Source organism: Pristiophorus japonicus, chromosome 21 (assembly GCF_044704955.1).
Source record: "Pristiophorus japonicus isolate sPriJap1 chromosome 21, sPriJap1.hap1, whole genome shotgun sequence".
NCBI lineage: Eukaryota > Metazoa > Chordata > Chondrichthyes > Pristiophoridae > Pristiophorus > Pristiophorus japonicus.
Window position 1 is genome coordinate 54650912 of NC_091997.1, and position 27282 is coordinate 54678193.

At 47.0% G+C, this 27282-nt stretch overlaps 1 protein-coding gene across 5 annotated transcripts in view; it reads right to left on the minus strand.

Annotated features, from left to right (window-relative positions):
• kcnh6a (potassium voltage-gated channel, subfamily H (eag-related), member 6a) overlaps window positions 1-27282 on the minus strand; it is a 449471-nt gene that overhangs the window by 62663 nt on the left and 359526 nt on the right. The gene's annotated exons all lie outside the window — the stretch shown is intronic.

A 27282-nucleotide genomic window follows, 5' to 3' on the forward strand; every position in this document is an offset into this window, starting at 1 on the left:
CCCCGGGGTCACTGGGCAGTGAGGTCTGTATACTCCTGGGTCACTGGGCAGTGAGGTCTGTATACTCCTGGGTCACTGGGCAGTGAGGTCTGTATACTCCTGGGTCACTGGGCAGTGAGGTCTGTATACTCCTGGGTCACTGGGCAGTGAGGTCTGTATACTCCTAGGTCACTCGGCAATGAGGTCTGAGAACCCCGGGGTAACTGGGCAGTGAGGTCTGGGAGCCCCGGGGTCAATGGGCAGTGAGGTCTGCATACCCCGGGGTCACTGGGCAGTGAGGTCTGGGAACCCCGGGGTCAATGAGCAGTGAGGTCTGGGAACCCTGGGGTCAATGGGCAGTGAGGTCTGGGAACCCCGGGGTCAATGGGCAGTGAGGTCTGGGAACCCCGGGGTCAATGGGCAGTGAGGTCTGCGTACCCCAGGGTCACTGGGCAGTGAGGTCTAGGAACCCGGGGTCAATGGGCAGTGAGGTCTGCGTACCCCAGGTACACTGGGCAGTGAGGTCTGGGAACCCTGGCTGATTTGTGTTCCTATTAGCTGGTCCACAGCTGAGGTCACTGGCATACTGGCCGAGAGCAGTTAACTCAGCAAGACCCGACATGCTGGGAGCTTCCTGCTCTGTGAAGCTCATTGGAAAGCAGCTTTTCACACAGCTCTCGAGGGGGAGGATAGAGGTGAGTATCAGAATTATCCAAAGAAGATTAAAAAACTGGTCAGGAGCCAAAATGGAAAATGAGATTAATTTGCAGGCAATGTATATGGATTAACCGATAACAAGCTACTGGTCCGTGTTATCCCCTGATCTGGTTTCCATCGCCTGAGAGAGTCGGAGAGGAGTTTTACACAGTAGTTTTTCTTATTGACCCCAGGTATTTCTGTTCTGTTGCCTCTGGCAGGAGATTACATGGCTGTGAGGAGGGGTGGGGGGTGGGGGGTAGTACGGTAGGGTTGGGTGTCGGGGTTGGGGAGGGGGTGGGGTAGGCTGGGTAGGAGGTGTTACAGAGGCGTGGGGGGGAAGGGCGGGGTGTGGAAGAGAATTAAGCAGGGTAGGGGAGGGGGGTTGCAGAAGGGGATAGACAGGGTGGGGGTGATACGGAGGGTTGGGGCAGAAGGGGGGTAGGTGGGGTGTGGGAGGAGGGGTGAGGGGGTGGGACTGTGGGGTAGGAAGTGCCTAGTTGTGAAGCTCTGGCCATCATGCGTGTGCGGCAGGTCTGACGGACCAGCTAGTCTTTTCCTGCCCGTCATTTTCATATAAAATTTAATGTGTAAGGTTTATATAAATATATCTGTAGCAAGTAGGTAGTCACGGAAACAGTGAGACCTCGGAATGATTCCAAGGGGACCAGACACTGGATGACAAGGCCTGACAGATTCCCAAACACCTTCTTTGTGACAATGTTCTTTTTGCAAGTCAAGTATCTCTTTTCCTAAGGCAGGGGTCATTACCTCGGGGAGATAAACAAATCTGAAGAATGATAGAAGTTACTAATAAGTTGGCGCTGGAACAGCCGGGAGCATGACGAGTGGCCAAGGCATCCGGTCTGGAGGTCCCAGCGTTGACCCCCTGGTCTGCGCTGAGTTAGCTCAGGGTTTTGGCCAAGGTGGGAGTAAGGGGCGCTGAAATTGGCCACACCTTTCTCTGAGCCAGGGAAGGGAAAAAAATCAGACAGAGTTCCTGATCCTGATCTTGAAGAAGAGCAGGGGTGTCCTCCCCGATGTGCTGGCTAATATTTATCCCTCAATCAGCACCCACGTGTGTGGATGCTGGGCTGCAATGTCATCGGGCACAGCTGTGTAACCGGCCACTTCAGAAAGTTAGTTTCTTTAGGGAATCTTCGGAAATGGGAGCGGTGCCTGAGGATTGGAGGAGTGCCAATGTGACATTTATTTATAAAAAGAAACAGCAAAATCACTAGTGGCCACTGAGACTGACACTAAATAACATCCTGAAGGAGAGAATAATGAATTAAAATTAATTCGTAACAAGATAGATGAGTTGACGGCACAAATAGATATAAATGGATGTGATCTGATAGCCATTACAGAGACGTGGTTACAAGCTGATCAAGTTGGGAACTAAACATTCAGGGGTATTTGCCATTTCAGGATAGGCAGAAAGGAAAAGGAGGGGGTAGCTCTGTTAATAAAGGAGGAGATCAGTGCAGTAGTGAGCAATGATATTGGCTCAGAAGATCAAGGTGTAGAATCAATGTGGGTGGAGATAAGGAATAATAAGAGAAAGAAGTCACTGGTAGGTGTAGTCTACAGGTCCCCAAACAGTAGCTACACTGTACAACAGAATATAAATCAAGAAATAATGGAGGCTTGTAATCATGTCAAATTGGCAAAGGTAGCCTTGAGGAAGAGTTCATAAAGTGTATTCGGAATGGTTTCTTAGAACAATATGTTGTGGAACCAATCAGGGAGCAGACTTTTTTAGATCTGGTAATGTGCGATGAGACTGGACTAATTAATGATCTCATAGTAAAGGATCCTCTTGGGAAGAGTGATCATAGCATGATAGAATTTCAAATTCAGTTGGAGGGTGAGAAGGCTAGGTCTCAAACTGGTGTCCTGAACTTAAATAAAGGCAATTACAAAGGTATGAAGGCAGAGTTGGCTAAAGTGGACTGGGAAAATCGATTAAAGGATAAGACGGTCGATGAGCAGTGGCAAACATTTAAGCAGATATTCCATAACGCTCAGCAAAGATATATTTCAGCGAGAAAGAAAGAAGAGAAGGATGAACCATCCGTGGCTATCTAAGGAAGTAAAGGATGGTATCAAATTGAAAACAAAGGCATACAATGTTGCAAAGAATAGTGGAAGGCCAGAGGATTGGGAAATTTTTAGAAAGCAGCAAAGGACGACTAAAAAAATAATAAAGCGAGAGAAGATAGATTACGAGAGTAAACTAGTAAGAAATATAAAAACAGATAGTAAGAGCATTGACAGGTATATAAAAAGAAAGAGAGTAGCTAAAGTAAATATTGGAGCCTCAGAGGGTGAGACTGGGGAATTAATAATGGGGAACAGGAAAATGTCAGAAACTTTGAAAAAATATTTTGTATCGGTCTTCACGGTCGAACACACTGAAAGCATCCCAAAAATTGATAATCAAGGGGTTATTGTGAGGGGGGAACTTAGAAACATAGAAATTTACTGCGCAGAAGGAGGCCATTTCGGCCCATCGTGTCCGCGCTGGCCGACAAAGAGCCACATGGCCCTTGGTCAGCAGCACTGAAGGTTACATATAAACATATGAACAATGAACAATGGCAGAAAGGTAAAGAGCACCCGGCCCAACCAGTCCGCCTCATACAACTGCGATACCCCATGTATCGCGACATTTTACACTCCACCCCACCTGGAGCCATGCGATCTCCTGGGAGAGGCAAAAAAACAGATAAAAACCCAGGCCAATTGGGGAAAAAATCTGGCAAAATTCCTCTCCGACCCATCCAGGCAATCAAAACCAGTCCAGGAGATCACTCTGGCCGTATTTGATTCCCTGAAATCTTACCATCGTATCTGCACCAGCCAAAGAGAGGTTATCCAGTCTAATCCCAATTACCAGCTCTAGGTCTGTAACCCTGCAGGTTACTGCACTTTAAGTGCCCATGCAACCATCTCTTAAAAGTGGTGAGGGTTTCTGCATCCACCACTCTTCCAGGCAGTGAGTTCCAGACCCCCACAACTCTCTGCTTGAAGAAGCTTCCCCTCAAATCCCCTCTAAACATTCCACCATCCGCCTTAAAACTATGCCCCCCCTTGTAATTGACACCTCTACCAAGGGAAATAGGCCCTTGCTATCCACTATATCCAGGCCCCTCAAAATTTTATACACCTTAATGAGGTCTTCCCTCAGCCTCCCCTGTTCAAAGGAGAACAAACCCAGCCTATCCAATCTTTCCCCATAGCTAAGATTCTCCATTCCAGGCAGAATCCTCATAAATCTCCTCTGCACCCTCTCTAGTGCAATCATGACCTTCCTATAATACGGCGACTAGAACTGCACGCAGTACTCCAGCTGTGACCTAACCAAAGTATTATACAATTTAAGCATAACCTCCCTGCTCTTGTATTCTATGCCTCGGCCAATAAAGGCAAGCATTCCGTATACCTACTTAACCACCTTATCCACCTGGCCTGCTACTTTCAGGGATCTGTGGACAAGCATTCCAAGGTCCCTTTGTTCATCTACACTATTAAGTGGCCTACCGCTTAATGTGTATACCCTTTCCTTATTAGCCCTCCCCAAGTGCATCACCTCACACTTCTCCAAATTAAATTCCATTTGCCACTGCTCTGCCCACCTGACCAGTAGATTGATATCCTCCTGCAGCCCATGACTTTCCTCATTATTATCAACCACACAGCCAATTTTAAAGTCATCTGCAAACTTTTTAATCATACCCCATATATTCAAATCGAGATCATTGATATATACCACAAAAAGCAAGGGACCCAGTACTGAGCCCTGCCGAACCCCACTGGAAACATCCTTCCAGTCACAAAAACATCCATCAACCATTACTCTTTGCTTCCTACCTCTAAGCCAATTTTGGATCCAACTTGCCACTTTGCCCTGGATCCCATGGTCTTTTACCTTCGTGACCAGTCTGCCATATGGGACGTTATCAAAAGTTTTGCTAAAGTCCATGGGCTAGAACTTCCACTTTCGTGGTATTTCCGGCGTGGGTATTGAAAATGGGTTTTCAGATCGCCGGCTTCTCGCCCATTCTCAAAGCACCTAGTTTCCATGAGTGATATAAAATGGGCGGTAGCGTTAAATTTTTTTGACCTTCTGTGTAAAGTGTGGCCGTTCTTAACAATGGTATGGCAACGCTTGATTCCCGCGATTCTGAAGGTCAAGGATCACCTTGACATGTGCAGAAGAGGAGACAGAGAGAGAGCGAGCTCAGAGGGACTGAAGGCGTGTCTGAGTGTGGTGTGGCTGCTTTGGGAGGAAGGAGGGAAACTTTAGAGCTTCACAGCCAGTTAGCAAACAAAAAATAACTGTTACCAGCCACATATTTGACTGACTTTGGCCTATAATGGAGAGAGAGGAGGCTGTGGAGACTGACGCTGGAGAGAGCAGTTAGGTGGGAGAGGAGCACATTGGAGGGTGCAAAAGAGCGAGGAGGTTCTCGGACGAGGCAAATGCATCCTTCCTGCAGGAGGTTGAGTTACACTGGGATGATTTGACACAGGAAGGACGTGGGAAGCCCACCCCAAAGGCCTACCAGAAGATATGGACCGAGATAGCAGAGGTGGTCTCGTCAATGACCAACGAGGTGCGTGAGGGCAACCAATGCCGCAAACGATGGAATGACCTTGTGAGATCCACAAAAGTAAGTATTATATTGATTTACATGTACTTATGTATTTATATAATGTGATTTGTAACAGTCATGAGTGACTATTGTTTTGTAGGCATGCCTGTTCACTGTGTGATGTCTGTAACACTGTCATGCAACATTGAATGTACCCTTGTACTGTACACACCTTACCGGTACACAAGAGGGTGCTGTTGCTGGAGACCCAGGGGTTGCCTGCACACGGCAGGTAACCCAGTATAAAAAGGAACACACAGCTTGTTGTTATTAGGAGCTGCTAATAAAGGACTGCAGGTCTGCACAGTTTAAGTACCATACCCTGCCTTGTGGAATCATTACTAAAGGTGCCTACATACACTACAATTGGCGATGGGAATACGTGATCACAAACTACACGCTCAACATGTCTAACCTCAGCAACTTTCAGCATTTTACAGAGGGGGAAGATTGGGACGCTTTTGTGGAAAGATTGGAACACTTCTTTATAGCCAACGACCTGGACGGGGACACACCGGCCACACTACGAACAAACGCAGGGCCATCCTGATTAGCAGTTGTGGGCCCACCATCTATGGTCTCATCAGGGACTTACTAGCCCCGGAGAAGACAACCACCAAGAGCTACGAGGAACTTGTAACAATCATACAGGAACAACTAAAACCGAAAGAAAGCATCCTCACAGCCAGGCACCGGTTCTACACTTCCCGGTGACCTGAGGGCCAAGAACTTGCCAAGTATGCTGCATACTTAAGAAGACTAGCTGCACCGTGTGAGTTTGGTGACCACCGTAATGAAACACTAAGGGACATATTTGTTATCAGAATCGGCCACGAAGGCCTCCTACACAAATTGCTCTCGGCTGACATCATGGTCACCCTGCAGAAAGCAATTCAAGTGAACCAGGCCTACATGGTTTCGGCCAGCGACTCCAGGCGAATACTGACCCAGGACTCTAAGCTGGCGAGCACAGTGCACCGCATGGACACTTCTAAAGGCATAAATGCTGCCCCGAGTCCCGCAACCCTGAGTCCGCCATATGGGGCAAACCGGATGGCCCCGTGCTGGCGCTGTGGAGGAAACCACAGGGCCCACCAGTGCTGCTACAAAGACTATGCATGCAAAGGCTGCAAAGAGAAAGGGCACCTTCACAGAATGTACAGAAAAGGCTGTACTCACCGCGTCTCTGATGAGTTGGCTGATCACTGGGGCTCTGATACAGATGAAGATGAAGCTGCTCAAACCCTGGGAGAGGAGTATGGAATCTTTACCTGCTCCACCGGAAGTTCTCCATGGATGATGGAAGTGGACATCGACGGGGTCCCAGTCTCCATGGAGATCAACACAGGGGCAAGCCAGTCTGTGATGAGCCAAAAGATCTTTGAAAAAATTTGGAGGAATCCTGTCACTCGACCAAAACTGTCTCCTGTCCAGGCAAAGTTGCTCACCTATACCAAAGGTAAAATCCAAATCGTTGGCAGTGTGGACGTCCAGGTCTCCCAGGGCAGTGTGTTACACAAACTCCCCCTATATATATGGTCCCACGCTGCTGGGCAGGAATTGGATGAACCGGGTCCACATCAGGCGAAGTGGTGCTGTGGAAGAAAAGAGCACCACAGCCTGCCTGTAGCAAGACCACAAAATAGCTGCAGCACCACAAGCATGTGGAAGAAAGGAGCACCACAGCCTGCCTGCAACAAGACCACAAAATGGCTGCAGTACCACAAGCATGTGGAAGAAAGGAGCACCACAGCCTGCCTGCAACAAGACCACAAAATGGTTGCAGCACCACAAGCAGCAGACCTGCATTCAAAATGGCCTCCTCCATGCCACGAGTGACATCGAGCGGCCAATAGGATTTGAAGGCTTCCTTAAAGGAGACCGGTAACAAAAAAAATTTAAAGGGGAAGTTCCAACTATTTGAGTACATGGACTTTAAAGCTAAAGATGCAATTAAGGGGTGCAAGTATAAAAATGTATGCAATGTAACCATGAATTGTGATGCTGGTTTAACTAATGTGACTAATGAGATGAATGCAGGTGTCAGTAAGGTTAAGAACAAGTTTATTATTCTTAACAATAATGATAGAGATTGTGAAATGCCTAATGTAACCATGTCTGTTGAAACCAGGACACCCAAAAGTGATGCATGTGCTAGAATATATAATGCAGGCACAACTATGTGTGATCAGAGCCAAGGTGTCATGTATACCGGTAGGACACTGCCAAAGGACATTGGGTCCTACAGGGACCATGCTGATGCCAGTGGCATCCCCCTGTGGGAGACCCCCAGGTCCAGCAAGCTACCTGACTATGTAGCCTGGACCTTTGGAACGAATATGATGCCCCTTGCAGGACACATACACAGTGGGAGCAGACCCACTACAGGGACAGTGGTCAATGGGCAGCCCAGCCACCACCAATGGCAACCTGCACCAGACCAGCCCTACAGCCCCTGGCCACCAGGGCCAACATCAGAAGCATGAGGCCAATACCCTCCAGCTTCCCTGGCAAACCCTGAGATGACCTGACCCTCATCCCCATTGGTGGACAAGGAGCCCACCCAGTCTTGTGGCCCTGCCCAGCACCCCACAACTACTCACATCACGATGTATACACACCACCCACTGCTGCCATGGCTACCTCCCCGAGGGATCCCACAACAGTGACACCCACATGGTGTGTGTGTGAGGGAGGGGAAACGTTCGAGGCCAGCCTCAAGCACAGGGGTCACACCTGGCAACCACACAACCCTCACCACAACCTCCCATGGCCCACCACTGATCACCTCCCCTGGTCATGACAACTAGGATATGAAAAATGCTCAGGGGGAAATATTGTTGTGTAGGCATGCCTGTTCACTGTGTGATGTCTGTAACACTGTCATGCAACATTGAATGTACCCTTGTACTGTACACACCTTACCGGTACACTAGAGGGTGCTGTTGCTGGAGACCCAGGGGTTGCCTGCACACGGCAGGTAACCCAGTATAAAAAGGAACACACAGCCTGTTGTCATCACTCAGGAGCTGCTAATAAAGGACTGCAGGTCTGCACAATTTAAGTACCATATCCTGCCACGTGGAGTCATTACTAAAGGTGCCTACATACACTACAACTACCATCAGATGTGAGGTCTTTCACTTTTACCGGGAATGTTTTACTCAAAGCCTGTGATCACGGTGCACATCTTTAGTAAACAATGATAATTATCATAATAATCATGATTACATCTGTTGGTTATATGTTGTATCAGTCTCTGTGACAGTACCTAGCAATGATATCACGTAATGATCTCATGCCATGTCGTCCTGTCACCTTTTATAGAAGAAGCTATCGACGATGAGGTCTGTGCAGAGACTAACGGGTGGGGGGCCACCAGTCCCCAGCGACATCACTGACATGGAGGAGCGTGTGCTCGCACTCGTGGGGAAGCACCCCCGGACAGCCATGGACGCATCTGCAGACCACTGCCTGATGTAAAGTTAATAGATGACACACCCACTCATATTCGAACAATCAATGATTTCTAAAATTATCATAGAAATAATGATGGCCTAATGAAAATCACTGGAATGCAAATTTGTTGATGGTCATGAAACGTGATGTCTGCGATGATTTTGAGAGCGGTGGTGCTTTTGTCGTGCATATGCTGTGTGTATCGCTGGACTCACCTTGTGACCCTAGCACCCCCTTCTCCTCTAATAGCCTCATTTGTGTTTTGCAGCTTAGCCAGCAGCATGTCCCAAGACAAGGCCACAGAGGCCAGAAGGTGGGGGCGCGGGGCAGGAGTCGACGGACGATCCTACATCTGGTGCTGAGCAGCTCCGATTCTCGCCCGTCAATCCGCTGGGTCTGTTCTCCACGGATGAGAGCACGGACTTCGAGGAACATGCATTGCCACGCTCCAGAAGCCATTTCACCCCAAGGCCATCGAGTGGTCCTCCAGTCATTCCTGCCTCCACTCTGGAGGAACCGGCCCCAAGCACCTCGCCACAGGGCACCCCATTTGGCCCCAGGACGGCGCCAACCCCGCAGAGGCCTTGTGGATGTGGCAGGTCTGTTCCATGAGCGCCACATGACAATGGAGAGATGGTACAGTTGTCCAGGAGGACTGTAGACATTGGTGACCAGCTCATCGAAGAATTGGGGGAGCATATCCCGACAGCTGGCCACCATCTCCGGCACCATGACCGAGCACATTCTGCGGATGGCGGAGTCCCTGGATGCGATAGCCAGGAACTCCCAGTGATCCCTGAACATGGCACTCCACCTCTAGGTTCCGCACCACCACTGCGAACGGCAGATGAGAGCAAGGACCAAATTCCTGCCTCTGTATCAGTTAATTGTGTCCCCTCGGCAACCCCCGCTCCCATACCCATGCAACTGCTTTCATCCCCCCCAATGAGGCACCGCCTGAGGAGTTCCTCGGCCAGGTGCCGTGGAGCGAGGAGGGGAAGGGGTAGAGGTGGGGAGAAAAGGGGAGGGGGGAAGGAAGGTGAGATGCATGTGCGCAGGTGATGGCTGTGTTATATCTCCATCTGGGTGTATGCAATTTGTTGCAATGTATGGGGGTTGGGGACCACGCTCCTGCTTTGCCTTTGTATTCTGTGTTGGTGGACATGTTAACCATGTGATTTATGTCAATGGTGGAAAAAATGGGATGTGGGCGGGGGTTGGGTGTTATTGCCTGTGATGCTTTTGATTTCAGACCAATATTGGTATAACATTTTTATGATTGAACATAACCTTGTTGTGTCTCAGATAGCTTGTCCATTACACACTGGTGATTCCTTAACATGAAATGGTTAAATACAACTTAACATCGATCAATGTAAAATTTAACTGGCACCAAGGTGATGGGCACCGTTGATGTCTGAGCTGCTCAGACACAGCAGTGTGTCAGCGTTGTCACTCACATCAGCGCTCTTTCAGGAAAATCGTTCAGATATCAGCTCCTCACGTATAAATGCCAGCCACACCGCTGGCGTTCTTTCAGAACAGTTCCACTTTTTGTGGGCGTTTATTTAGCGAGCGATATTGTGGGCGATATGTGTGCGAGGTGGTGAAATTGATGCTGGGCGATCTGCTGGGTGTTAGTTTCGGTAAATATGCTCTTCACGACAAAAAAAAGTGGGCGGGCGTTAATATTGAATCTCGGCATTAATTCCGTGCGGAAATTAACGCTGGGCAATATCACGGGCGTTGATTTCGGCCATTCTGCTGATTATGCCCCAAAAAAGAGGGAGGGCGGTAATATATTTTCCCGGCGTTAAGCACATGAGGAAAGTAACGCTCGGCGATAAGTTTCCTAAAAATGGGCACCGGTTTCCATTTTGTGGCTAAATAGGCGATATCTGGGCGTTATACGTCATTTCAGCGGTAAAATGGGCGTTAAGTGGGCGTTAAGCATGCAAATAAAGTGCAGGTTTTAGCCCCATATATACTACATCGTATGCACTACCCTCATCGACCATCCTGGTTACCTCCTCAAAAAATTCAATCAGGTTCGTCAAACACGATCTTCCCTTAACAAATCCATGCTGACTATCCCTTTCTCCCTTCTTAGCAGTCCTTCAGTCCTCCGGCACCATGCCCGAATCCAAAGAGGACTGAAAAATGATGGTCAAGGCCTCTGCTAGTTCCTCTTTTGCTTCGCTCAATATCCTGGGATGCATTTCATCCGGGCCTGGGGACTTATCCACTTTCAAACCTCCTCTCTCACTATGTTTATTCATCCAGAATTTCACACCCCTCTTCGATAGCAGTATCTGCATTGTCCTTAAAACTTAAAACAATCACTGTCATTAGAGAAAAAGTAATGGGACTAAAGATGGATGTACCCTGGACCTGATGGCCTGCATCCTAGGGTCTTAAAAGAAGTGGCTGCAGAAATAGTGGATGCATTGGTATAAGGTGGATGAATTAAATGTGCAAATAGATGTTAACAAATATGATGTGATTGGGATTACGGAGACGTGGCTCCAGGATGATCAGGGCTGGGAACTCAACATCCAGGGGTATTCAACATTCAGGAAAGATAGAATAAAAGGAAAAGGAGGTGGGGTAGCATTGCTGGTTAAGGAGCAAATTAAGGCAATAGTTCGGAAGGACATTAGCTTGGATGATGTGGAATCTATATGGGTAGAGCTGCAGAATACCAAAGGGCAAAAAACGTTAGTGGGAGTTGTGTACAGACCTCCAAACAGCAGTAGTGATGTTGGGGAGGGCATCAAACATGAAATTAGGGGTGCGTGCAATAAAGGTGCAGCAGTTATAATGGGTGACTTTAATATGCACATAGATTGGGTTAACCAAACTGGAAGCAATACGGTAGAGGAGGATTTCCTGGAGTGCATAAGGGATGGTTTTTTAGACCAATATGTCGAGGAACCAACTAGGGGGGAGGCCATCTTAGACTGGGTGTTGTGTAATGAGAGAGGATTAATTAGCAATCTCGTTGTGCGAGGCCCCTTGGGGAAGAGTGACCATAATATGGTGGAATTCTGCATTAGGATGGAGAATGAAACAGTTAATTCAGAGACCATGGTCCAGAACTTAAAGAAGGGTAACTTTGAAGGTATGAGGCGTGAATTGGCTAGGATAGATTGGCGAATGATACTGAAGGGGTTGACTGTGGATGGGCAATGGCAGACATTTAGAGACCGCATGGATGAACTACAACAATTGTACATTCCTGTCTGTTGTAAAAATAAAAAAGGGAAGGTGGCTCAACCGTGGCTATCAAAGGAAATCAGGGATAGCATTAAAGCCAAGGAAGTGGCATACAAATTGGCCAGAAATAGCAGCGAACCCGGGGACTGGGAGAAATTTAGAACTCAGCAGAGGAGGACAAAGGGTTTGATTAGGGCAGGGAAAATGGAGTACGAGAAGAAGCTTGCAGGGAACATTAAGACGGATTGCAAAAGTTTCTATAGATATGTAAAGAGAAAAAGGTTAGTAAAGACAAACGTAGGTCCCCTGCAGTCAGAATCAGGGGAAGTCATAACGGGGAACAAAGAAATGGCGGACCAATTGAACAAGTACTTTGGTTCGGTATTCACTGAGGAGGACACAAACAACCTTCCGGATATAAAAGGGGTCGGAGGGTCTAGTAAGGAGGAGGAACTGAGGGAAATCCTTATTAGTCGGGAAATTGTGTTGGGGAAATTGATGGGATTGAAGGCCGATAAATCCCCAGGGCCTGATGGACTGCATCCCAGAGTACTTAAGGAGGTGGCCTTGGAAATAGTGGATGCATTGACAGTCATTTTCCAACATTCCATTGACTCTGGATCAGTTCCTATGGAGTGGAGGGTAGCCAATGTAACCCCACTTTTTAAAAAAGGAGGGAGAGAGAAAACAGGGAATTATAGACCGGTCAGCCTGACATCGGTAGTGGGTAAAATGATGGAATCAATTATTAAGGATGTCATAGCAGTGCATTTGGAAAGAGGTAATATGATAGGTCCAAGTCAGCATGGATTTGTGAAAGGGAAATCATGCTTGACAAATCTTCTGGAATTTTTTGAGGATGTTTCCAGTAGAGTGGACAAGGGAGAACCAGTTGATGTGGTATATTTGGACTTTCAGAAGGCTTTCGACAAGGTCCCACACAAGAGATTAATGTGCAAAGTTAAAGCACATGGGATTGGGGGTAGTGTGCTGACATGGATTGAGAACTGGTTGTCAGACAGGAAGCAAAGAGTAGGAGTAAATGGGGACTTTTCAGAATGGCAGGCAGTGACTAGTGGGGTACCGCAAGGTTCTGTGCTGGGGCCCCAGCTGTTTACACTGTACATTAATGATTTAGACGAGGGGATTAAATGTAGTATCTCCAAATTTGCGGATGACACTAAGTTGGGTGGCAGTGTGAGCTGCAAGGAGGATGCTATGAGGCTGCAGAGCGACTTGGATAGGTTAGGTGAGTGGGCAAATGCATGGCAGATGAAGTATAATGTGGATAAATGTGAGGTTATCCACTTTGGTGGTAAAAACAGAGAGACAGACTATTATCTGAATGGTGACAGATTAGGAAAAGGGGAGGTGCAAAGAGACCTGGGTGTCATGGTACATCAGTCATTGAAGGTTGGCATGCAGGTGCAGCAGGCGGTTAAGAAAGCAAATGGCATGTTGGCCTTCGTAGCGAGGGGATTTGAGTACAGGGGCAGGGAGGTGTTGCTACAATTGTACAGGGCCTTGGTGAGGCCACACCTGGAGTATTGTGTACAGTTTTGGTCTCCTAACCTGAGGAAGGACATTCTTGCTATTGAGGGAGTGCAGCGAAGGTTCACCAGACTGATTCCCGGGATGGCGGGACTGACCTATCAAGAAAGACTGGATCAACTGGGCTTGTATTCACTGGAGTTCAGAAGAATGAGAGGGGACCTCATAGAAACGTTTAAAATTCTGACGGGGTGAGACAGGTTAGATGCAGGAAGAATGTTCCCAATGTTGGGGAAGTCCAGAACCAGGGGACACAGTCTAAGGATAAGGGGGAAGCCATTTAGGACCGAGATGAGGAGGAATTTCTTCACCCAGAGAGTGGTGAACCTGTGGAATTCTCTACCACAGAAAGTTGTTGAGGCCAATTCACTAAATATATTCAAAAAGGAGTTAGATGAAGTCCTTACTACTAGGGGAATCAAGGGGTATGGCGAGAAAGCAGGAATGGGGTACTGAAGTTGCATGTTCAGCCATGAACTCATTGAATGGCGGTGCAGGCTAGAAGGGCCAAATGGCCTACTCCTGCACCTATTTTCTATGTTTCTATGTTTCTAATCTACCAAAATTCCCTGAATTCTGGAGAGGTCCCAGTGGATTGGAAAACCGCAAATGTAACGCCCCTATTTAAGGAAGGAGGGAGACAGAAAGCAGGAAGCTATAGACCAGTTAGCCTAACATCTGTCATTGGGAAAATGTTGGAGTCCATTATTAAGGAAATAGTAGCAGGACATTTAGAAAATCATAATACAGACAAGCAGAGCCAGCATGGTTTTATGAAAGGGAAATCATGTTTGACAAATTTGCTGGAGGTCTGTGAGGATGTAATGAGCAGGGTGGATAAGGGGGAACCAGTGGATGTGGTGTATTTGGAGCTCAGTGCTCCCACCAAAAAGTGCAATCTCGTGCCCCTTTGCATTTAAATTGTAAAGATGAAACACACCTTCAGGTTCCTCCTGCTCCCAGGGTGGGGCCCACTTGGGCTATATGGGGGTGGGGGGCAGGGGGGCAGGTCGGCCTGATTTCCTCAGTTGTACTGACCAGCAACCCTGCCGCTGCTGACACTGCGGAGCCTGGGAGGCCGGATGCTCAGAGGCCTCACGCCTGGCCCTCTCCCCTCTCACATCAGGGGCCTTACAAGGAATGGGCAGAAGGTCTTCCCCTCCAAGGCCAAGCGGGAATTCCCCTCACAAGGCCGCAGTGGGACTCGGACCTGTTGTAACATAACTTGTTGTATATGAAGCACTTTGAGATGTTTTCTGAGATGTGATGGAGCATTGCTAAATCCAATTCTTCCTTTCGTTTAAAGTCCCAACATTCCACCATTTGTATTGCAGGAATAATATTTAAAGTACACCAAAGCCTAATGAGGAAAGTATTGCATTTTTGAAGCGGCTAATTGTGACTCTCAGAAATGTCCCAAAGTGTTTTGCTTACAATGAATTGCTTGAAGTGCAATCACTATTGTTACATTGGGAAACACAGCTGCTCACGAACAGCGGTGAGATGAATGATCAGTTAATTGTCTTTTGGTGGCGTTGATTGAGGGACGAATGTTGGCTCGGACACAAAGGCGAAACCCTTGCTTATCAGTTAGTGTCGTGGGACAATCAGCATCTACGTGAAGAGGCAGAGGCCAGACATCAATGTCGGAGGTGTGAGATTTGAGGAGTTCTAGATGTTTCACTTCCGAGAATATTAATTCCGCACTAAATGTGATACATTTTCTGGTACTTTAGTGATGATTGTAATCTTCCAAGAATAACTTTTCCAGGGACAGTTACAGATACTTTAAGTATGAAAGTGAAGGAACTGGACACACTACAGACCATCCTGACAGGACTCATTTCCTTTGATTGTAATTGTAACACCAGCGACACAATACAGACCCACACCAGTTCCTGATTTCATTCCTCATTTAACCAACAATGTTCTGATTATATTGTTACGTTTAAGATTGGATCTCAGCTCCTGTATTGTTTGTTCAGAATTACTAACCCAGGTTAAACATTTGAGAATTTATCATTATATAAACACACATGAACGTTTTTGTCATAACCTACATGCCACATTCTAGATGCGCATTGGGACGTTTTAAGGATGCTCTATAAATGGAAGTTGTTGTTGTCGACGCCACACATCAAATAAAACGTCAGCAAATCACAACTCAAGAACGTTTTACATACATTTAAAGAGAAAGAAACCCAGTATTTTCAGCAAATGTCCCTGTTCCTCGGATAGGACGGAGAAGCTGAGAATAACAGATAGAGGAGCCAAGGAGCTACTAACTGTCCAGCCACCTAAGAACTCATGCTAAGAGTGGAAGCAAGTCTTCCTCGATCCCGAGGGTCTGCCTATGAATCTAGAGAGACCTCCGGCAGCAACAGTGATTAGCCTTTAACTGACCTTATGACCGACTGAGAGCACCTCCCCTGAGGGCGTGCCCGAGCAGTTTAAAGGGACAGGCCCGGTGAAGGACTGAATGTTAATGTTGAGCGACAGACCCCAGACTGCCCGAGGTCCACAGATCAGCCACTTCCCTAAAACTGGTGCACCGAAGGAATTTGCAGCCAAAGTGCCGCTGGATTCACCAATTCCAGCTCCAGGAACGCCAGAGTCACCCATGGCTCACCGACTCAGCGAATGGAGCCAAAGAAATAACCTGCATTTCTTTAGCACCTTTCACAATCTCAGCACGTCCCAAAGCGCTTCACTGCCAATGAAGCACTTTTGAAGCTTTGTCACTGTTGTAAGGTAGGAAATGCGGCAAGCAAATTGCGCACAGCAAGCTCCCACAGACAGATCACCTGATGTTGCGTTTTTGTGATGTTGGCTGAGGGATAAATATTTGGCCAGGGAACTGGAGAGAACTCCACTGCTCTTCTTCGCAAATAGTGCCGGGCAGACGGGGCTTTGGCTTAATGTCTCATCCGAAAGGCAGCTTGATAATACACTGGAGTGTCAGCCTGGATTTTGTGCTCAAGTCCAAGAAGTGCAGCTCAAACCCAGGCAGGAGGGCCCACTGAGCCACGGCTAGCACTAACAATTCAACAATGTCAGGACAATAAAAGGCACAGAAACTGGGCAGTAGAATCAAAACAAAACTAACATGACTTATTTACTCAGAGCGCTGGAACCAGCTCATGAACTGCCACACTAAATCCAAATCAAAGTCAAATTCAAACACTGCCATTCAATGGTAAGACAGGATATATAGAAAGGGAAAGCAACTAGTGGAGACTCTATAGGTAGAATTGAGGAATACGAGAGGACATAAAACTCTAATAGGAGTTGTCTATAGGTCTACTGATGGCAGCAATGAAGTAGCAGAATGTATTAATTCAGAGATTGGAGGGGCTTGTAGCAAAAGCAGAGTTCTTCAAATGGGAGACTTGAATTTTTATATAGATTGGGAAGAGCAGAGTGGCTCAAGTGAGAAAGTTAGTGAATTCCTTGAGTGCATTCAAGGTAGTTTTTGGGAGCAATATGAACATAAGAAATAGGAGTAGGAGGAGGCCATTCAGCCCCTCGAGCCTGCTCCGCCATTCAATAAGATCTGATCATGGACTCAGCTCCACTTCCCTGCCCATTCCCCATAATTCTTCATTCCCTTATCGCTCAAAAATCTGTCTATCTCCGCCTTAAATATATACAATGACCCAGCCTCCACAGCTCTCTGGGGCAGAGAATTCCACAGATTTACAACCCTCTGAGAGAAGAAATTCCTCCTCATCTCAGTTTTAAATGGGAGGCCCCTTATTCTAAGACTATGTCCCCTAGTTTTAGTTTCCCCTATGAGTGGAAATATCCTCTCTGCAGCAACCTTGTTGAGCCCCCTCATTATCTTATATGTTTCAATACGATCACCTTTCATTCTTCTGAACTCCAATATTTTTAGGCCCAACCTACTCAACCTATCCTCATAAGTCAACCGCCACATCTCCAGAATCAACCCAGTGAACCTTCTCTGGACAGCTTCCAATGCAAGTATATCCTTCCTTAAATACGGAGACTAAAACTGGATGCAGTACTCTAGGTGTGGCCTCACCAATACCCTGTACAGCTGTAGCAGGACTTCTCTGCTTTTATACTCTATCCCCCTTGCAATAAAGGCCAACATTCTATTTGCCTTCTTGATTACTTGCTGTACCTGCATACTAACTTTTTGTGTTTCATGCACAAGGACTCCCAGATCCCTCTGTACTGGAGCACTATACGATTTTTCTCCATTTAAATTATAATTTGCTTTTCTATTATTTCTGCCAAACTGGATAACCTCACATTTTCCCACATTATACTCCATCTGCCAAATTTTTGCCCACTCACTTAGCCTGTCTATATCCCTTTGCAGATTTTTTGTGTCCTCCTCACCGTTTGCTTTCCCGCCATCTTTGTATCATCAGCAAACTTGGCTACATTACACTCGGTCCCTTCATCTAAGTCATTAATATAGATTGTAAATAGTTGAGGACCCAGCACTGATCCCTGCGGCACCCCACTAATCATTATTTGTCAACCGGAAAATGACCCACTCATTTGTTATGTTATCGAACCAACAAGAGGGCAGGCCATACTAGATTTAGTAAGGAGTAATAAGCCAGACTTAATTAATAATTTAACAAGAAAGGAACATTTATCTAACAATATGATCAAATTCAATATTAGGTTTGAAAAGGAGAAACTTAACACAGTAGCTAAGATTCTAGGGGTGAGAAATTCTGGTCGTTTGTGCCTCCAGTTAGCGCCCAATCCGCCTGAGTGCCGGGCTGATGGCACAGACTCCCGCTCCACGGTGGGCCAGGAAGGGCCCCGCAGAGTTGGCAGCTCGGCCCTCCCCTTTAATGAATCGGAAGGGCCCCTCCTACATGGCAGCACTACACGGCTCAGTGCCTAGCCCTGCACCCCTCTCCCCGTGCTCCTCCCCGCTCACGCCCCACAGAGCAAGTGCAGGGCGCTATTTTGCTCCACTTGCTCTCAGGGGCGGTAACCCCAATATCTCGAGCGGGGCGGGACGTCTGCACCTGGCGCAGGAAGTCTTGCCTCACGGCTGTTACCGCCCCAAATGGGACGCTACGCGATTTCCCCTAGATTTTGGTACGGCTAACTTTAATGGGATGAGATAGAGACTGACGACAGCAAACTGGTAGAAACGGTTCAAGTGTGGTCAGTGCTTCGATGCTGGCCTGATTGAGGACGCTGACGTTGGTGCGTCTGTCCTCCCAAGGGATTTGCAGGATCTTGTGGAAACATCGTTGGTGGTATTTCTCCAGCGATTTGAGGTGTCTACTGTACATTGTCCATGCCTCTGATCCATACAGGAGGACGGGTATCACTACAGCCCTGTAGATCATGAGCTTGGTGGCAGATTTGAGGGCCTGATCTTCGAACACTATTTTCCTCAGGCGCACTGGAGGCGGTGTTGAACCTCATTGTCAATGTCTGCCCAGCATAGAAGCACTGACCACACTCGACCAGCTCTGCTGGACGGGCCACATTGTTCGCATGCCTGACACAAGACTCCCAAAGCAAGCGCTCTACTCGTAACTCCTATATGGCAAGCAAGCCCAAGGTGGGCAGAGGAAATGTTTCAAGGACACCCTCAAAGCCTCCTTGATAAAATGCAACATCCCCACTGACACCTGGGAGTCCCTGGCCAAAGACCGCCCTAAGTGGAGGAAACGCATCCGGGAGGGCGCTGAGCACCTCGAGTCTCATCGTCAAGTGCATGCAGAAAACAAGCGCAGGCAGCGGAAGGAGCGTGCGGCAAACCTGTCCCACCCACCCTTTCCTTCAAAGGTCTGTCTCATCTGTGACAGAGACTAAAATTCCTGTATTGGACTGTTCAGTCACCTGAGAACTCACTTTGAGAGTGGAAGCAAGTCTGCCTCGATTCCGAGGGCCTGCCTATGATGATGATGATGATGATGGAAATGGTTATGGGGTAAAAGTGCAGACATCCAATGGGAGGTGTTCACAAAAGAAGTTAGCTTAATACAGAACCAATATATACCCCACCAGGAAAGAGCTCACCTTACCAAATACAACAGCCATGGTCGACAAAAGAGGTGAGAGATAAAATAAAACTAAAGGAAAGACCATCTAAAAGTGCAAAGAATAGTGTAGATACAGGGGACTGGGAGAGGTATAAACAGCAAAGGAAGACAAAAAAATGGTAAGAGCTGTATAAAGGGCATACAACAAGAAACTTGGAGGCATATCAAGATTAACACAAAAGGTTGTTCCAATTATATTCGAAGAAAAGGGTTATCATGGGTATTGTGGACCCTTTATAAACAGATAAAGAAAATGAAAGTCTTGCTTTTATATAGTGCCGTTCACTATCACCGGACATCTTAAAGCACTTTACAGTCAGTGGAGTCTTTTTAGGGGTAATATTGCAATTGAAAATAAGGAAATGGCTGACTTGCTGAATAATTGTGTCCATATTCACAGTAGAGGAAGAGGATAATATACCTGACATTCCAGGGAAACTAATAATGAATCAAGGACTGGAACTCACTGATGTTAGAGTAAGCAAGAAAACAGTATTAGAAACAATAATGGCACTAAAGGCTGACAAATCCCCAGGACCTGATGGGTTTCCACCCCAGGGTTTTAAAGGAAGTAGGTGAGGAAATTGCAGATGCTTTAGCCATAATCTTCCAAATCACTCGATTCAGGAATTGTCCCTTTAGATTGGAAAAATGCAAATGTAACGCTATTATTTATGAAAGATGAGAGAGAGAAACTGACTAATTATAGACCTGATGGTCTAAAGCTCATGAAATTGAAGCAAATGATTGACCTGGTTGGGAGACTGGTTAGGAGGTTGGAATACAGAGTCGGGATAATGGGTATGTACTCAGATTGGAAAGAAGTGACTAGTGGTGTCCCACAGGGATCTGTGCTGGGGCCTCAACTATTCACTATATTGACTAATGAATTAGATAACACAACAGAGAGCATATATCCAAGTTTGCCGATGAAGATTGGTGGTACAGTAAGTAATGTAGGCGGGAGCATTAAATTACAAAGAGACATTGATAGATAAAGTCAGTGGGCAAAACTGTGGCAGGTAGAGTTTAACGCTGTTAAGTGATGTCATCCATTTTGGACCAAAAAAGGTAGATCCGAGTATTCTCTAAATGGTGAAAAGCTCAGAACATGGAGGTCCAAAGGGATTTAGGGTCCATGTACACAGATCACTAGTAGTCAGCAATGTTCCCTGTCATTGAAATGCAACAGTTATGCACAGAATGCTATGGCACAGTTCTGTTTGTTGGCAACACTCACTCTGTAATTTTAAATCTGAGATCAATAGATTTTTGCTCGCCAAGGGTATGAAGGGATATAGAGCCAAGGTGGGTGGAGTTAGGGTACAGATCTGCCACAATCTCATTGAATGGTGGAACAGGCTCGAGGGTCTTATTGGGATCAGAGGTTAAGTCTCTCTGGTGGTTTACGCTCCCTTGTAGAGCACCTGAGTTGGGGCTACGGTTGTTGGGCGCTGGCCTGAGTGGCTGCTGTTTGCAGTGCCTCAGGCCTGTCCGAACTGCCCACAGTGACTGGGCTCTCCTCCACTTGGTTCCAGTGTTCGGTCACCTGTGGTGGAGTAAACTCTACGTCGTGTTCTTCTTCTGCTTCTTCTATGGGGTTGCTGAACCTCCTTTTAGTTTGATCCACGTGTTTGCGTAAGATTTGTCTATTGGTAAGTTTAACTACCAAAACCCTATTCCCCTCTTTGGCAATCACAGTGCCTGCAAGCCATTTGGGCCCTTCAGCGTAATTAAGGACAAAAACGGGGTCATTGACATCAATACATCGCACCCTCGCATTCCTGTCATGGTAGTCACATTGTGACTGACGCCTGCTCTCAACAATTTCTTTCATAGTAGGGTGTATAAGGGATAACCTGGTTTTGAGCATCCTTTTCATTAGCAGCTCTGCGGGTGGAACCCTTGTGAGCGAGTGTGGTCGGGATCTATTGGCCAACAGGAGGCGTGATAAGCGGCTTTGTAGCGAACCCCCTTGGATTCTGAGCATCCCCTGTTTGATTATCTGCACTGCTCGTTCCGCCTGGCCATTTGAGGCCGGCTTGAACGGTGCCGTTCTGACATGGTTGAGTCCATGAAGTCCTGGAATTCAGTGCTTGTGAAGTACGGGCCATTGTCGCTGACCAAGACATCCGCTAGACCATGGGCAGCGAACATTGCCCGTAGACTTCTTGAATTTAAAATGGCGCACTCGAACCAAAAACATTTTTCCCATGAAAGGACCTGCGTAGTCCACATGGATGCGTGACCATGGCTTGGCGGGCCAGGACCAGGGGCTGGGTGCGTTGCCCAGCTGAGCGCACGTGTTGCACATGCGAACACAAAGTTCCAGGTCTGCATCTATCCCTGGCCACCAAATGTGTGACCTGGCAATTGCCTTCATCATGACAATGCCCGGGTGCTCATTGTGAACTTCTCTGATAAACACCTCTCTGCCCTTCTGGGGTATGACTACTCAGTTTCCCCACAGTAGGCAATCAGCCTGAATCGAGAGTTCATCCTTGCGCCTATGAAACGGTTTAAACTCCTCAGGGCATGCCCCGTACGTGGCTGCCGAGTCCCCACTCAGGACACATTTCTTAACTAAAGACAGTAGCGGGCCTTTATTTGTCCAGACTTTAATCTGACGGCTGGTGAGCCTTCGCTTTCGATAGCTTCAACAGCCATAACCATCTCAGCATCATGCTCAGCTGCCCCCTCAGTGGTGGTTAGTGGGAGCCTGCTGAGTGCATCGGCGCAGTTTTCAGTGCCCGGTCTGTGCCGAATTGTGTAGTCATAGGCGGCTAACATGAGTGCCCACCTCTGTATGCGAGCCGATGCATTCGCATTTATGGCCTTGTTGTTGGCCAAAAGGGACGTTATGGGTTTGTGATCTGTCTCCAGCTCAAATTTCCTGCCAAACAGGTACTGGTGCATTTTTTTTACTGCATATACACATGCAAGTGCTTCCTTTTCTACCATCCTGTAGCCCCTTTCTGCCTGGGACAGACTTCTGGTGGCATAAGCTACCAGCTGTAATTGACCATTGGCATTCACATGCTGCAACACACACCCGACCCCATAGGACGATGCATCGCACGTTAAAACTAGTTTCTTACACGGGTCATATAACGTTAACAGTTTGTTGGAGCATAACAAATTGCGTGCTCTATCAAAAGCCCTTTCCTGGCTGTCCCCCCAGACCCAATCGCGACCTTTGCATAGGAGCACATATAGCAGCTCTAACAGCATGCTCAATTTGGGAAGAAAGTTGCCAAAATAGTTCAGGAGCCCCAGGAACGAACGCAGCTCCGTCGTGTTACAGGGTCTGGGTGCTCTCTGGATCGCTTCTATTTTGGACGCAGTAGGTCTGATCCTGTCTGCTGCTACCCTCCTCCCCAGGAATTCTACCTCTGGAGCTAAGAAGACGCACTTCGCCTTTTTCAGTCGCAGCCCTACCCGGTCCAGTCTGCGTAGCACCTCCTCCAGGTTGTGGAGGTGTTTTTCAGTATCGCGACCCGTGATGAGGATGTCGTCTTGAAAAACTACCGTCCTTGGAATCGACTTGAGGAGGCTTTCCATATTTTGCTGAAAGATTGCGGCGGCCAAACGAATGCTGAACGGACATCTGTTGTACTCAAACAACCCCTTGTGTGTCATGATGGTGGTCATAAGAACATAAGAACATAAGTATTAGGAACAGGAGTAGGCCATCTAGCCCCTCGAGCCTGCTCCGCCATTCAATAAGATCATGACTGATCTGGTCGTGGACTCAGCTCCACTTACCCGCCCTCTCCCCATAACCCTTAATTCCCTTATTAGTTAAAAATCTATCTATCTTTGACTTGAAAACATTCAATGAGCTAGCCTCAACTGCTTCCTTGGGCAGAGGGATTCACAACCCTCTGGGAGAAGAAATTCTTTCTCAACTCGGTTTTAAATTGGCTCCTCCGTATTTTGAGGCTGTGCCCCCAAGTTCTAGTTTCCCTTACCAGTGGAAACAACCTTTCTGCCTCTATCTTGTCTATCCCTTTCATGATTTTAAATGTTTCTATAAGATCACCCCTCATCCTTCTGAACTCCAACAAGTAAAGACCCACTCTACTCAATCTATCATCATAAGGTAACCCCCCTCATTTCTGGAATCAGCCTAGTGAATCGTCTCTGTACCCCTTCCAAAGCTAGTATATCCTTCCTTAAGTAAGGTGACCAAAACTGCACGCAGTACTCCAGGTGCGGCCTTACCAATACCTTATACAGTTGCAGCAGGACCTCCCTGCTTTTGTACTCCATCCCTTTCGCAATGAAGGCCAACATTCCATTCGCCTTCCTGATTACCTGCTGCACCTGCAAACTAACCTTTTGGGATTCATGCACAAGGACCCCCAGGTTGTTGTAATTTCTCCCCATTCAAATAATATTCCCTTTTACTGTTTTTTTCCCCAAGGTGGATGACCTCACACTTTCCAACATTGTATTCCATCTGCCAAACCTTAGCCCATTCGCTTAACCTATCCAAATCTCCTTGCAGTCTCTCTGAGTCCTCTACACAACCCGCTTTCCCACTAATCTTAGTGTCATCTGCAAATTTTGTTGCACTACACTCTGTCCCCTCTTCTAGGTCATCTATGTATATTGTAAACAGTTGTGGTCCCAGCACTGATCCCTGTGGCACACCACTAACCACTGATTTCCAATCGGAAAAGGACCCATTTATCCCGACTCTCTGCTTTCTGTTCGCCAACCAATTCTCTATCCATGCAAATACATTTCCTCTGACTCCGCGTACCTTTATCTTCTGCAGTAACCTTTTGTGTGGCACCTTATCGAATGCCTTTTGGAAATCTAAATACACCACATCCATCGGTACACATCTATCCACCATGCTCGTTATATCCTCAAAGAATTCCAGTAAGTTAGTTAAACATGATTTCCCTTTCATGAATCCATGCTGCGTCTGCTTGATTGCACTATTCCTATCTAGATGTCCCGCTATTTCTTCCTTAACGATAGTTTCAAGCATTTTCCCCACTACAGATGTTAAACTAACCGGCCTATAGTTACCTGCCTTTTGCCTGCCCCCTTTTTTAAATAGAGACGTTACATTAGCTACTTTCCAATCCGCTGGTACCTCCCCAGAGTCCAGAGAATTTTGGTAGATTATAACAAATGCATCTGCTATAACTTCCGCCATCTCTTTTAATACCCTGGGATGCATTTCATCAGGACCAGGGGACTTGTCTACCTTCAGTCCCATTAGCCTGTCCAGCACTACCCCCCTAGTGATAGTGATTGTCTCAAGGTCCTCCCTTCCCACATTCCTGTGGCCTGCCAATTTTGGCATGGTTTTTGTGTCTTCCACTGTGAAGACGGAAGCAAAATAATTGTTTAAGGTCTCAGCCATTTCCACATTTCCCATTATTAAATCCCCCTTTTCATCTTCTAAGGGACCAACATTTACTTTAGTCACTCTTTTCCGTTTTATATATCTGTAAAAGCTTTTACTATCTGTTTTTATGTTTTGCGCAAGTTTACCTTCGTAATCTATCTTCCCTTTCTTTATTGCTTTTTTAGTCATTCTTTGCTGTTGCTTAAAATTTTCCCAATCCTCTAGTTTCCCACTAACCTTGGCCACCTTATATGCATTGGTCTTTGATTTGATACTTTCCTTTATTTCCTTGGTTATCCACGGCTGGTTATCCCTTCTCTTGCCGCCCTTCTTTTTCACTGGAATATATTTTGGTTGCGCACTATGAAAGAGCTCCTTAAAAGTCCTCCACTGTTCCTCAATTGTGCCACCGTTTAGTCCTTGTTTCCAGTCTACTTTAGCCAACTCTGCCCTCATCCCACTGTAGTCCCCTTTGTTTAAGCATAGTACGCTCGTTTCTGACACAACTTCCTCATCCTCAATCTGTATTACAAATTCAACCATATTGTGATCACTCATTCCGAGAGGATCTTTTACTAGGAGATCGTTTATTTTTCCTGTCTCATTACACAGGACCAGATCGAAGATGGTTTGCTCCCTTGTAGGTTCTGTTACATACTGTTCTAAGAAACAATCTCGTATGCATTCTATGAATTCCTTCTCTAGGCTACCCCGTGCGATTTGATTTGACCAATCGATATGAGGTTAAAATCCCCCATGACTACTGCCGTTTCTTTTTCACATGCCTCCATTATTCCTTTGATTATTGCCCGCCCCACCGTGAAGTTATTATTTGGGGGCCTATAAACTACGCCGATAGTGACTTTTTCCCCTTACTATCTCTAATCTCCACCCACAATGATTCAACATTTTGTTCATTAGTGCCCTGATATCATCTTTTATTAACAGAGCTACCCCACCTCCTTTCCCTTCTTGCCTATCTTTCTGAATCGTCAGATACCCCTGTATGTTTAATTCCCAGTCTTGGCCACCCTGCAACCATGTTTCTGTAATGACCACCAAATCATATCCATTTGTAATGATTTGTGCCGTCAACTCATTTACTTTATTTCGAATGCTGCGTGCATTTAGGTAGAGTGTTTTATCCTAGTTCTTAAACCATGATTTTTAGTTTTGACCCCTCCTGCAGCCCTTTTATATTCAGTGGCCCTTTTTGTTTCTTGCCTTTGGTTTCTCTGCTCTCCACTTTTACTCATCTCTTTTCTGTCTTTTGTTTTTGTCTCCTTTTTTGTTTCCCTCTGTCTTGGTTCCCATCCCCCTGCCATATTAGTTTAACTCCTCCCCAACAGCACTAGCAAACACTCCCCCTAGGACATTGGTTCCAGTCCTGCCCAAGTGCAGACCGTCCAGTTTGTACTGGTCCCACCTCCCCCAGAACCTGTTCCAATGCCCCACGAATTTGAATCCCTCCCTGCTGCACCACTGCTCAAGCCACTGGTCAGCTTCTTTGACTCACTCACCAGCTCCTGGGTCATGTAAGCTGAGGTCAGGTCCAATTTTGAAAAAAGTTTGCCACCGGATAGCGTCGCAAAGAGGTCCTCCGCTCTCGGTAGCGGGTACTGGTCTTGGAGTGACACCCGATTGATGGTGGCCTTGTAATCGCCACATATCCTGACCGACCCATCCGCCTTGAGCACCGGCAAGATCGGGCTCGCCCAGTCACTGAATTAAACTGGCGAGATGATGCCTTCCCTCAGCAGGCGGTCCAATTCGCCTTTTATCTTTTCCCGCATCACGTACTGCATCGCTCTGGCCTTGTGGTGTACTGGCCTGGTTTCCGTGTTTATGTGAATCACTACCTTGGTCCCCATGAAAGTGCCGATGCCGGGTTGAAATAATGAGTCAAATTTGTCCAGGACCTGTGAGCATGATACTCGCTCCACAGAAGAAATTGCAGTGACATCGCCCCATTTCCAGTTCATGACAGCAAGCCAACTCCTCCCCAGGACAATCCAGAGCGGCAACCTGTTCTCCGAATCTTTGTGGGTCATGACTACCATGGCGGAGCCCAGCACCGGAATGATCTGCTTTGTATATGTCCGTAGCAGTGCGTCAATCGGCAATCATTTTGGCCTCCTGGCCTTGGACACCCACAACCTTTCGAACTGCTTGATACTCATCAGGGACTGGCTGGCCCCCGTGTCTAGCTCCATTAATACTGGGATGCCATTGAGGAGCACTTTCATCATTATCGGTGGCGTCCTGGTATATGAACTGTATATGTGCTCCACATGAACTCGCT